Raw genomic sequence first — 13,920 nt, 5'->3', positions numbered from 1 at the left:
TTCTTCTACAAATATGCAGGAGATATTCTTCTCCCTTTTCTAATGAGATTTCAGAATTTCTGCAGAGGGGAACATTTTTGGTGTTTTAAAATTCAATTTCAGAGGACTTTTTAATAATACCGTGACCGCAATCATCATTAAAACTGTCATTGTATATAAAAGAGCCATGTGGAAAATTCTCCCCTAATTCTAGAGCAGCTTTACTGTAAGTGCTTCTACAAATACTGTATGCAGGAGATATTCTTCTGCCTGGACATTTAAGCAGATGCAAAAATATCTCACAATTCGTTTCTATGGCAACACTTCATTACAAACCCTTTTCTATTATTGTCTTGTGATTAAAGAAGAGTGTGTAACACTTTGAAATGAGCTTCTGGACTTTGTTTATGTGCTGCTGGTACAGTTTTGTGAGTGTAGACAAAGTGGTCGATAATGTAGTCGAAAGAAAGAAAAAGTAGAACATGAAGAGCGCTAAATTGAACTGCAATATTTCATCATATATCGCAGTGGCTTTAGGGTCAGCCGGTTGACGGGAGAAATTTCGGGTAATCATCACAAGAAATCTAATCGTTGAACTGCTTGCCAGCAGCAAATTTAGCTCCTCTGGGACAGACTTTCTAATTGCTGTTTTTCCATTGAGTGCCCAGTTCTCCTTTAGCGTGAGCTGGGGAATCTTACATCATTCTTTGACAGCTCAGTTAAAGCCCCGGTATACTACTTTTCCATTTTTTTTTTTTTTTTGTGGTAAAAAGAAGTTTTAAATGACCTTTGCAGTACTATATTGTTCGAGAACAGTGCTATTCATCCTCGCTAAGAGTGAGTTTAGATGAATAATAAATACAGTTGAAGTCAAAATTATTAGCCCTCCTGTATATTTCCCTAATTATGTTTAAATAAAATTTTCACAATATTTCCTACAATATTTTTTTTTTCTCTGGAGACCGTCTTATTTGTTTTATTTTGGCTAGAATAAAAGCAGTTAAAAAATTCAAACCATTTTAAGGTCAATATTAGGGCTGCACAATATTTCGTTTCAGCATCGATATCGCAATGTGTGAATCTGCAACAGTCACATCGCAATATCTGCAATGTCAAATTGGCATTATAATAACCAGCCACTACAGTTTAGAACATGTGATTCGTGGAGTCTGCGCAAAATATAACCCCAATATAGTGGAAGGTTTTCATTTGGAAGTGTTTCTAAATACCTGTGACTCTGTGAGATTTCAATCTAATTTAAACCAAGAACTTATGGTAACACTTTACAATAAGGTTCATTAGTTAATGCATTTATTAACATGAACTAATCATGAACAACACTTGTACAGCATTTATTAATCATAATAGAGCATTTACAAATGCATTGTTAACATCCAAGTCCATGCTTGTTACATCCATCATACATCCATCATACATAACATCCATGAGTTAACATAAACTAACAATGAACTACTGTATTTTCATTAACTAACATGAACAAATACAGTAGTAAATGTATTGTTCATTGTTTGTTCATGTTAGTAAATGCATTAATTAACATTAACTAATGAACCTTATTGTAAAGTGTGACCGAACTTATGAAGTTAAAGCTTTTAAAAAGAGATGTATTTTATTTATTTAAAAGGCTTTACAGTGTTATTTTTAATATGACTGAATTTTCGTGCCTCAGTACTGTTAGATTCCGCAGAAAACCATATAAGATGATTTATTTCATTTGCATCCTTGTTGTAATAGGCTTCAAAATTTGTTTATTATATTTAATGCAAATACTGCCCTACTAAATCAAATCAAATGTCTTTTATTATCACAGCAGCACATGTGCTATAATGAGTGAAAAGCTTAGGTGCTGGCTCCAGACAGTTAATAATACAGATACAGTGCAAATACAACGAGAGTGCAAAATACAGACAGTGCAAATTACAACAGCATACTCTTCAAAAAAACACAAAAAACTAACGAAAAAAAAAGAACAATGCAAAATTGACAGCAATATGTACAATGAATAGGTTTATCCATAGTTGTAGGCAGTATTGTTTCAGTGTTTCAGTGCATCATACGTGTTGATGGTGTGCAGTGACGGGTATGGAAGAGTCTGTGTGAGGTGTGTTAAGGGTTCATCAGCCTGATAGTCTGAGGGAAGAAGCTTTCCTTCAGTCGGCTGGTGCGTAATCTCACTCAGTCCAAACTTATGATTTCTAAATAGTGTTACAACTACAAGACATATTTTGAAATTATATTTATATTGCAATATATATCAAGGTCTACCAAAGCCTTATTTATAAGTTTTAAAAGTTTTATAAGCTTATTTATTACCCCTAAATTCAGAAGGTCCATAACTGATCATATATGGATGTAAATATTAACTGACGTGCAGCTCTCACACACATGTACACACACTGCATGATATATGCTGAACATGGACAAATATAAACCCAGTCAGAGTAATGTTAAACTTCTTTTGCTCATGAGTTGTGGATAAAGGCTAAATTTAAATTCAACTAGACAAAAGAGAATGACAGAGATGTATTGCGTTGTATTTTTAAGCTATAATGTCAATGAAAACACAGCCAGAACTTAATATCATCTGCATGAACAGATGTCAGTGGAGCTCAGTGGTTTGACATGATTCAGAATCTTCACGTGCTTGTTGAAGCATACGCTTCAAATTTGACAATAAACATGATAAATTAACAAAAGACACAATTAAACATACCTTATGCCTTTTCAGGGTGGAGCTGAATAAATATGTAATCTATTAATCTTGCATTTTTGCATCATGAAGCACATGTGATGATCTGTGGTTACTTTTTCAAAATAAAAGTCCCACATACTTAGCAAGTTAAATGTAAGCTTTAAAATAACTAATGATGGATAACTATAACTGTTTTTTCACTAGAAAACGTTGTTGCTTATCAAAGACAGCCTGAGGCATGAGTATTAGTGATCTCAAAGATACATGAGTCTGGGTTCTCTTGATGACGTCAGGTCCGGATGAACGACCTAAAGTAGTTGTACATGCAAATGGGCATAGCCTGTGAGTCTCATTATAGTTTGTTTTAACCTCTGATTGGCCCGTTGTCCATTTGTGGAATTTACATGAGAACGAGTAAACAGTGGTGTCTGAGGCCTTGGTATGTCCATTTCTATATACAGATCCCTTATTATTGTTCTATGACTTGGTATATTCAGATTTTCATTATAGGGCACCTTTAAAACTATCATGTTTAGAAATGTGTTGAATAAAATCTTCTTTCTGTTAAACAGAAATTGGGGTAAAAATATATAATAATAAGTCTGAAAATTCTGACTTTATCTGCTTTGCACTTTCCTTTTACTACCAAATTAAACACAACAACAAAAAAGGGTTTCTGATGCAAGCCCGTGAGGTTGAGATGACTTACTCATATTTCAGATGTAAGACATTCATGCTATTATTGATTGTGCCACCAGGTTTAGATCCATTTGTCTATGCAAATCAGCTGAAAGAAATCATTCTGACTGACGATTATGGAGGCATATAAATAACTCCAGGAAGAAAAAAAAGAAAAGCAGGTTTCAAATGTCGCTTCCATAATTCAGCTGCAATGGCGAAAACTCTCTGCCCATCATGAGAGTGAGTCAGCTTGACTTTCATTTCACCTTACCAAAGGCAGATGGAGACAGATAGAGAGAGCGTTCATGAATTTAAATAACTGTAATACACAGTCACACTGACTGTTCATAATATTATCCATTTGACATTTTAAAAAAAAGAAGAAGAAAATGGATAGGAATGCTTGAAACAGAAACACGACTCGAGTTCCTCCTAATTTTTTTCATCACCATTCATGTTCACTAACTGACATGGTTTTGTACTTTCAAAAGCATATACTGTGTGCGTGTCACTTCAGCTCCTGCAGAAGTGAGTGTGGTATGGGAATGTAGCTTGCTTGAGATTCATTTTATTTTTCAGATACGAGTAGACACAGCCATTTTAACCTAAATGTGTCAAGCCTTCCATTCTCGTTCACTTCCATTGATTTGTATTTTTTATTTTTGTCAAACAAAACTGCTTTCCTGTGTTGCTTGATGTTTCAAACCTGTATTTTCTTATCATATTGTTTTCAATTGTAATGTACAATCGATATTCGCCAGAGTTACGTCCCAAAAATAACGTGAAATCCGCGAAGCAGTCGGCTGTATTTAAAAATTTTTTTACTTAAACTTTATTTTGTTTTAATAAACATGGTTATCGTCAATGGTAATAGCATTACCATATTGAATTTTTCATTATTGACTTGGTTCAATGTGTATAGCATGGCTGATAACAGTATGAAACAAAAATAAAAACTACAAATTATATATGTACACAAACAAACACAAATATATAAATATATACATTTATGCATACAGAAACCTGTAAATAAATATGAAAGAAAACAAATCTATACGTAATGTCAGAGAAGTACATAAATGAAAAAAAATGTCAACATTTTTGTAAAACAGATCAAACGGAAAGAAAAGATAGTTTGTTGTCACCTATATCCTGAGACATCTTAATTGTTTCTCCTATGTCGTTAAATTAAATCACTTAAATTTTAATAATGAAGATCAAATTGTTGTGTATTTGGTTCCAATGAAGGAGTGTTGAAATCTTTGCTCTGTTAATTAAGGCAGTGGACTGTTCTAGTCGAACAATGTCTATAAAATAATATAACCATGCTGAACTGACAGGAGATTAAGAGGGAACCAGGATTTGGCTTTATTTTTTACAACTATTATATATGTTTTAAGCCCCACACTATGCACTTTATACACTTTTCTCAGACAGGTATTAACATTTTCATCTTTGTCTTTCACTCTCAAAGTTTATACCTTCAGAAAAATAAGTCCAGTATTATAGAATGTAACCAAAGATCAAAATTTTTTTATCCTCAATTATTTATTCTGTAATGTCGCTCTACAACCACATAACTTCTATCTTCCTTTAGCATGTTCAAAAGTTTATCTTTTTGTGTGATGGTTAGGATCTTCCTTTGCCTTTTGGGTCCTACCGCAGGTTTCTTTGAGGAAGCAGAAAGTTTTATTGACATTGTGGGGAGAAAACTTGCAAACATAAAGTACAGCACTTCAGAGTCACATTAGAGCTGCACGATTAATCGAAAAAAGATCTCTATCTCGATTCAACCCCTAGAGGATCTTAATCCAGCATTTCTACGATTCTGCCAATCATATTTTCAAGTTCAGGAGAAGCATAAAGAAGGTCGCACAAGTCTACAAATCGTTTTACATGCGTTGCTCGTTCCAACGTGCACACCTCTAACGCCCCATTAACACGGGGCTTCAGCGTCAATGCTTGACTGAAGGCGTGTCTGAAGTTGAGGCTTACGCGATCGTCATAGCAGCATCAGCCAATGAAATTCAGTCAGCAATAGGCCACTGTCTAGCTGGTGTATTTGCATACAACGCTTCCGTCGGCACTTGAATGTTGAGCTAGTCCCAACTTCTGCAGCGAGCAATGCCTCTGAAGCGGTGCCGACGGATCCACAATGCATTTCGGCAACGCCTGACGTCGCCCATTCAAAGTGAATAGGAAGCGTTGACGCTGACGACCCGTGTGAATGGGGCATAAATGATGTTGAAAGAGTCACATGCTGTATGTATTGGTATAATTTGTAGGTAATTCACCCAAAAATGTAATTTTTGTCTTTATGTAATGATATATTCACGACTGCGAAATCACACATGACGTCAGCTGACCGTGAGTTCAGGTAATAAAGCTGTAAATAACAGTTTGTGGTAAAGTCATAATAAAATAATAATAATAAAATAGCTCCTAGGATGTAATCAGAATGAGCCTGGGTTGGTAAAATGTTTCTGTCCACCAGTTTGTCAACTGTTTGTCATGATCTATAGATGAAATTAAATGATATGTACTCTATATGTTTTCCACCTCATTTGATTTATATTACCACATTACTTTCTTCTTTTGCATCTTCTTATCTCAGTACCATGTCTTTGACAGTAGTGATATTTTCAAAAGTACGGGCAGTGCGTGGACGACCAATCCCGCGCTACAGGACATACTGATCCCGAGCAATCAATTTTCGCCAACAAGTAATCTCATCCATCTTTTGTCCACTATTTAGCTGGAAATTCACGAAAAAAAAAAAATGTGAAGCACTGTAGCCTTTCTCGTAAACCTTTGATCAAACTCTTATCTTTATTCAAAAACACTTTTTATTGAAGCTTTACGCAGCTAAAAATAAATACGTCATCATTACGCCGTCGCCAAAGGAAGCAAAAGTACTATTCCAATGCACAGATTGCGCTGTTAATCCTTTGTGAAATGAAGTCGTTCTTATTTCTGTAGTACGATAAGCAGTCTTATTTCTGTATGACATAAAATTGCTTGTTTTTTTTGAGACATGGTGTATATAGTTCTGTATATTTCATAATTTACAGAATTTGATAGCTTCTTCAAAGTCTTCTTTTCCTATAGAAAGTAGCAAATTTCAAATCATATTATGATCATAAAAAAGACGACGAAGAATGAATGCATCACTGAGGAAAAACAACACAGTTTTGGCCCTCCGAATGTATTTTGCCACCCAAAAAGTAAGAAATCCAGCCTTGGCTAAATAATTTTTAATTCACTAAATTTTTGCATTACAAAGATGTCATTTACACTACTGCATTTTTGTTTTAAAGCAGCATTTTAGCATTAAAACTCTCCTTGTCCAGACTGGCGTTTGTATTGTGTTTCAGAAAAATGATCTCCATCCACACTATACAGCCTATATGAGACCACTCTTGCTCACTGAGCATGCTCAAATTTTGCCAACATCTGCACTTGTCCACTACCAGTGTGGTAATGGTCATATGAGAGGAGCTGATCAGGGAATGATATGCAATTGTCCAGAAGGCCAGACAGAGTGTGATATTGAATAGCCATGTTTCCGGATTTAAAAGTCTGTGCTTAGGTTTGTCTATAATCAAATACAACCCCAGAATTTCCAAACTAAAATGGGATCTTCAGTGATTGAAAACACACAGTTTTCATAGTTCGAAGATGCTAGAGTAGAGCGGATGTCATGCGTAACCATAAGAAAACGAACGCATTTTAAAACAAAAGCACAATAGTGTAAACGACACCTTTAACGTTTTGACTAACTTGGTTCAGAATATAGATCTTCAGCAGAGTTACTTGTGGTACTGTGGTATTTCAGCCATGAATTACATGTTTGTTAGGGCAACGTAGCCTTATTTAGGAATATATTGTGACAATGCTGTGCGTCACAGATTGTTAAACAACTTAAAATAATAAAGAAAGACGTGAGTAGAGCGAGTAAACTTTTGTAACATTAAATTACCAAAAGAGACACTTAGTTGGCACCAGTGGTGGAAAGCATACTGAAAAGTTAAAGTACTATTACTTGCCTAAAAATGTAGTGCAAGTAGAGTAAAAGTATCTGTTGAAAATTGTCACCGACTCGGTCCCAGTCATTCCCCTCGCTGACCAGCAGAGGTCACCATCTCCGGACTTCTAACCATTACGTCATCGAGTTCACTCAGATCCCAGCACACCTGTTCTCCATCTCACTAATGACCCACGTACCACATATAAGCAGCTCACACACACACTTCATTGCGAAGTCTTGTTTAGCCCCGGCCAGCATTTCTGAGCGTTCTATCCTGCCTGATCTCCCGTTGACCACTTCAGCCCGTTTCTCGACTCTGCTCTGTCTTCTGCCTGCCCTTGACCAAAGCCTGCTTACACGGACTCTGATTCTCGCTGCCTGCCCCTGACTAAAGCCTGTAACACGGACTCTGAATCACGCTGCCTGCCCTTGACTCAAGCCTGGTAATCACTCTGCCTCTGTTATCTACTAATCATCGTTGAGTTGTATGTTCGCACAGCCGTGCGAGGTGTTGATGTTTAAGTGTGACTTAATAAATACTGCAAAATGGATCCCTCCGTGTCAGTCTCCCCGTTACAGAAGACTTCGCCCAACACGGATCCCGCAGCCATCCAGGTTTTGTCTCACGAAGTCACAACACAAGCTCAGGTATTGTCAACACACCAACAACAACTAACACATCTAACTCAGTTAACAGACGAACTGGTGAAATCCCTACAAAACCTGCAAGCTGCTGCCACTGCGCAACCCACCGCCAACTACTCTCCAAGTCCACTTGTTGTTGCACAACCCCCGATGACTTCCGGAGTTCGATTGGCTTTTCCTGACAAGTTCTCAGGTAACCCAGCAAAATGTAAAGGCTTCCTACTGCAATGTAAACTGTTTATCGCCCAACAGCCTCATCTGTTTAAGGACGAGAATGGGAAAATTGCTTTTGTGTGCTCCCTGCTCACTGGGAAGGCGCTAGACTGGGCTACTGCAGTTTGGCCAGACAGTACCCCGATATTTCCCTCGTTTAATGACTTTCTCAAACGTTTCTGCACTGTGTTCGATCATCCAGAGGGTGGTCGTAACGCTGGCGAGGAGCTATTGTGCATCCAACAGGGAGATCGCTCCGCGGCTGAGTTCGCCCTGCAGTTCCGCACTCTGGCAGCGCAAACTGGCTGGGCTGATGATCCGCTTGCCACGCTCTACAGAAAGGCTCTAAGACCAGAATTGCAGCGAGAGATGGCATGTCGTGATGAGGGAAAAACACTGAATCAACTAATCGAACTTTCCATAAGGTTAGACACTCTCCTCCGCACTCGCAATCCGCTATGCTCAATTGCTTCCAGTCCTGTATCCCCTGAAACCTCCGCCGAACCCATGCAATTGGGTAGAACCCGCCTGAACCCAGAGGAGCGAGAACGACGGAGAAGAAACTTCCAGGTCATACGAAGGTTTTATGTCCCAACAAGCCTCTCCCTAAAACCCTCTCGGTGAGTGCAACCACTATGTTCACTACCACTAATAATGTTGTGAATCTGCCTGTCACTTTGAGAAACGATGGAGATGAGATTGAGACTATGGCCATGATCGATTCAGGAGCCGCTGGTAACTTTATTGATTACACGTTTGCCACCACTCACTCCATTCCTTTAACCTCCTGTGATTCCTCCATAGCCATCACTGCTGTAGACGGGCGCCCTTTGGGAGAAGGACGTATAAAATTCCAGACCCTGCCAATCTTACTTCAAACAGGCTCTCTCCATGAAGAGGAAATTTCCCTTCTTGCCATCAACTCCCCTAAACACTCTGTAATTCTTGGGTTACCATGGCTACAACAGCATGACCCTCAAGTCTCTTGGAGAACTGGTGAGATCACAAAATGGAGCAATCAATGCTTTACCCAATGTCTGCACTCTGTTTCCCCTGTCCAGATCAACACAATTAACAAGACCGAAGACTCTGAACTCCGTCATGTTCCTGATGCTTATCACGATTTAATTGAGGCATTTAATAAGCAGAAGGCTACCAAGCTCCCTCCTCATCGTGAAAATGACTGTGCCATTGAGCTGCTACCCGGCACCACGCCCCCTCGTGGTCGCATCTTCCCTCTCTCACAACCTGAAACTGAAGCTATGAAGAGTTACATCTCTGAGGAGCTAGAGAAGGGCTTTATTCGACCATCTACTTCACCCGCTTCCACAGGGTTTTTCTTCGTCAAGAAGAAGGATGGCAGCTTGCGCCCATGCATTGATTACCGAGGCTTAAATGAGATCACAGTCAAATACCGCTACCCATTGCCATTGGTTCCTCCCGCCCTTGAGCAACTCCGATCCGCCCAGTATTTCACTAAGTTGGACCTCCGTAGTGCATATAATCTCATCCGCATACGACAGGGAGACGAGTGGAAAACCGGGTTCTCTACAATTGACGGCCACTACGAATACCTCGTTATGCCCTTCGGCCTAGCAAACAGTCCTTCCGTGTTGCAGGCATTTGTAAATGAGATATTTAGAGACATGCTCAACAAGTGGGTCATAGTGTATATTGACGACATCCTGGTCTACTCCAATTCGCTATCTGAGCATATCCAGCATGTCCGGGCAGTGCTCAAACGCCTCATTCAAAACCAGCTGTATGCAAAGAGCTCCAAGTGCGAATTCCACCAGACCTGCATCTCATTCCTTGGTTACATTATCAGTCCAGAAGGCGTGGCCATGGACCAGCAAAAGGTCTACTCCGTGACACAATGGCCACAACCCGAAACCATCAGACAACTACAACGATTTCTGGGCTTTGCTAACTTCTACAGGCGCTTCATAAGAAACTTCAGTTGAGTCGCTGCCCCACTGACCGCCATGGTAAAAGCCAACAATGCTCGCCTTAAATGGAACCCAGACGCTGTCCGAGCATTTACCCAGCTAAAGACTCGCTTCTCCAGTGCACCCATTCTGCGTCATCCTGATCCCGAGCAACCCTTTGTAGTCGAAATTGACGCGTCCAACACTGGAATTGGAGCAATCCTGTCCCAACGATCCCTAGTGACTAAGAAGCTCCATCCCTGTGCCTTCTATTCTCGCAAGCTCAACTCCGCTGAACGGAACTACGATGTGGGAAACCGAGAACTCCTCGCCATGAAAGCCGCGCTAGAAGAATGGAGACACTGGCTTGAGGGCGCAAAACACCCTTTCATCGTCATCACCGATCACAAAAACCTAGAATATATCCGGTCCTGTAAACGTCTGAATCCTAGACAGGCAAGATGGGCGCTGTTTTTCACCCTAAGTCACCTATATCCCTGGCTCAAAAAACATCAAAGCAGATGCTCTGTCCCGCCTCTCAGACGATGAGACCTCTGAATTCCATGATGAACCCATATTTAAGGACCCTCTAATTGTCGCTCCTATCCAGTGGGATATCGAACAGGAGATCCTTCAAGCCGCCGAGAATAATCCATCTCAGCAGCCCTGTCCAGAGAATAAAATCTTTGTTCCCCCGTCACTTCGAGAAAGACTCATCTCCGAGGTACATGACCACCCCAGTTCCGGTCACCCAGGCAGCACAGCCACCGTACAAATGATTCAATCCCGCTACTGGTGGTCATCCATACACAAGGATGTAATCAACTTCATCAATAAATGCTCACCCTGTCAGATGTCCAAACACTCCCGTCACCGTCCAGCTGGATTACTCCAACCCCTGGAGGTGCCACATCGCCCCTGGTCACACATCGCTATAGATTTCATCACCGATTTACCCATATCTCAGGGCAAAACCACCATCCTCACAGTAGTGGACCGATTTTTAAAATCCTGCCGCATTATCCCCATCTCCAAACTGCCTACAGCCATGGAAACGGCCGAGTTACTCTGCGAGTGTGTGTTCCGGTACTATGGTCTCCCCGAAGACATCGTGTCGGATAGAGGTCCGCAGTTTACATCCCGACTGGTCAGCATTCTTTAAAAACCTCCAAATCAACGTTAGCCTAACATCCGGCTATCATCCCCAATCCAACGGGCAGACAGAGCGCTTGAACCAAGAAATCGGCAGATTCCTCCGCACGTACTGTCATTCGAACCAGAACGAATGGGCCAAATTTTTGATGTGGGCAGAATATGCTCAGAACTCCCTCAGAAAGGCATCTACTGGATTAACCCCATTTCAATGCGTGCTGGGCTTCCAACCTCCTCTCTTTCCCTGGTCCGGCGAGACCTCTGAACTCCCTGCGGTGGATACCTGGTTTAAAAACTGCGAAGAGGTCTGGAACGCAGCTCACACTCACCTCTCTCACGCCGTACGGCGTTTCAAGGAACAAGCCGATCGACACCGACGTCCTGGTCCCATGTATTCCCCAGGACAATGGGTATGGCTTTCCACCCGCGACTTACGCCTCAAGCTGCCCTGCAAGAAGCTCAGTCCCAGGTACGTGGGTCCTTTCCAGATTAAAAGACAAATATCTCCTGTTTCGTTCAGACTGACACTCCCTAATCATTTTCGTATTTCCCCCACTTTCCATGTCTCTCTGCTCAAGCCTGCTGCTGGTCCAGCCGAGACGGATAGGGAGGTGGCAGCCGGTGAACAGGGTCCCCCGCCTCTTATGATCGATGGTGAAGAGGCCTACCAGATCCACGAGATTCTGAGATCCAGACGCCGGGGTGGACAACTCCAATATCTCGTTGATTGGGAGGGGTACGGCCCGGAGGAGAGATCTTGGATTAACCGCAAGGACATCCTCGACACCACACTACTGGAAGAGTTCCACAACATCCGGAGATGCTGGCCCCTCGCCCCCGTGGAAGACCCCGGCGTCGAGAATTGCCTCACTTCAGGAGCCGTTCGTTGGGGGGGGGCTCTGTCACCGACTCGGTCCCAGTCATTCCCCTCGCTGACCAGCAGAGGTCACCATCTCCGGACTTCTAACCATTACGTCATCCAGTTCACTCAGATCCCAGCACACCTGTTCTCCATCTCACTAATGACCCACGTACCACATATAAGCAGCTCACACACACACTTCATTGCGAAGTCTTGTTTAGCCCCGGCCAGCATTTCTGAGCGTTCTATCCTGCCTGATCTCCCGTTGACCACTTCAGCCCGTTTCTCGACTCTGCTCTGTCTTCTGCCTGCCCTTGACCAAAGCCTGCTTACACGGACTCTGATTCTCGCTGCCTGCCCCTGACTAAAGCCTGTAACACGGACTCTGAATCACGCTGCCTGCCCTTGACTCAAGCCTGGTAATCACTCTGCCTCTGTTATCTACTAATCATCGTTGAGTTGTATGTTGTATGTTCGCACAGCCGTGCGAGGTGTTGATGTTTAAGTGTGACTTAATAAATACTGCAAAATGGATCCCTCCGTGTCAGTCTCCCCGTTACAAAAATATTACTCAAAGTATGAGTAAAAAGTAGCATTTTCAAAATTACTCGAGTAGTGAGTGAGTAGTGAGTATTACGCTGTGAAAAGCTGATGCATTTACATGTAATCTGTGGATGTGTGTAAACGTAACATTCTGTTGTGCATCTAGTTAGTTATTGCCCAGCAGGCACACAACGTCATAAGACATTAATATTAGGTTAGATTTAGGCTGTGATGTTAGGTGTCCAAAATAATATTAGGTTAGATTTAGGTTGTGACGTCAGGTGACCAAAATTCAATGTCTAGCCATCATCTAAGGACAACGTTATTTTGATGTCCAATAATGACATCAAATGACGTTAATATTTGGTCAATTTTAGATTGTTGGAAAGTGACCAAAACCCAACGTCGAGCCAACATCTTAAACCAACATCATATTGACGTCAGATACTAACATTTATCTGTCAGGTATGGCAATCAAAATCCATCTTATAGACATCATAGTAGTAACGTCCACACAACATCAAACTGTAACATCATTAGACGTTGATATTTGGTTGGTTTTAGGTTGGACGTTGAACATTGACGTTGGCCTGACGTTGAGTTTTGACGTCAACCTGGTTTTCTTTTCCAAACGAAATGCAACATCCCCATGATGTTAGGGTACGTCAATTTGACGTCAATTTGACGTCATGTTGACATCTCTCGTGTCTGCTGGGTGTTTAAAGTTATTTTGGTCATCATACAGAAAACATCTGTTATCTTTAAATCAGTGACAGGCATCTAAACAGTCTCTTGGTCAGTGCGTGCAAAGATTTTGGACATCTTCTTGGACACCTTTAATGCTTCCAAACAGTTTGCTACAATTATAAAGTGCCTATGTCTTCATTATCATGCGATTTACCTTCTATGTGTGATTTAATTGAACAGGAATCACAGGACTTTTTTTTTTTTTAATCCTGATAGACAAGAAAAAATAAAGTAGTGACTGCAGGTTGAAGGAAAGCACTAAGGTGATCATGGCGATCTGAGTTCAATTCCTGGCTTGAGGTCCTTTGCCGATCTTTTCCCCCTCTCTCTGTGCCCCATGTATTTTTTTATCATCTTTCCTGTCCTATAGACCTTTGTCTTGGCTGCTGCATGGACGGTGCCATAGCGACCAGAATGTTTAGAGCTTCCG

The 13,920-nt window shown here is 41.1% G+C and overlaps 1 protein-coding gene and 1 long non-coding RNA gene across 11 annotated transcripts in view; one reads left to right on the top strand and one right to left on the bottom strand.

Moving 5' to 3' along the window:
* The window catches only part of LOC141375928 (uncharacterized), a 386,569-nt gene extending 383,040 nt beyond the window's left edge, over window positions 1–3,529 (bottom strand). Inside the window, exons 1-2 of the long non-coding RNA XR_012384756.1 lie at window positions 1,553–3,529; window positions 205–1,248 (exon numbers count right to left, since the gene is read on the bottom strand). This is a non-coding gene — a long non-coding RNA (uncharacterized lncRNA). The remainder of the gene's footprint in view (window positions 1–204; window positions 1,249–1,552) is intronic.
* acot7 (acyl-CoA thioesterase 7) overlaps window positions 1–13,920 on the top strand; it is a 138,593-nt gene that overhangs the window by 68,587 nt on the left and 56,086 nt on the right. The gene's annotated exons all lie outside the window — the stretch shown is intronic.

This window comes from Danio rerio, chromosome 8 (assembly GCF_049306965.1).
Source record: "Danio rerio strain Tuebingen ecotype United States chromosome 8, GRCz12tu, whole genome shotgun sequence".
NCBI classification, from domain to species: Eukaryota; Metazoa; Chordata; class Actinopteri; order Cypriniformes; family Danionidae; genus Danio; species Danio rerio.
This window is presented reverse-complemented; position numbering and strand designations above follow the sequence as displayed.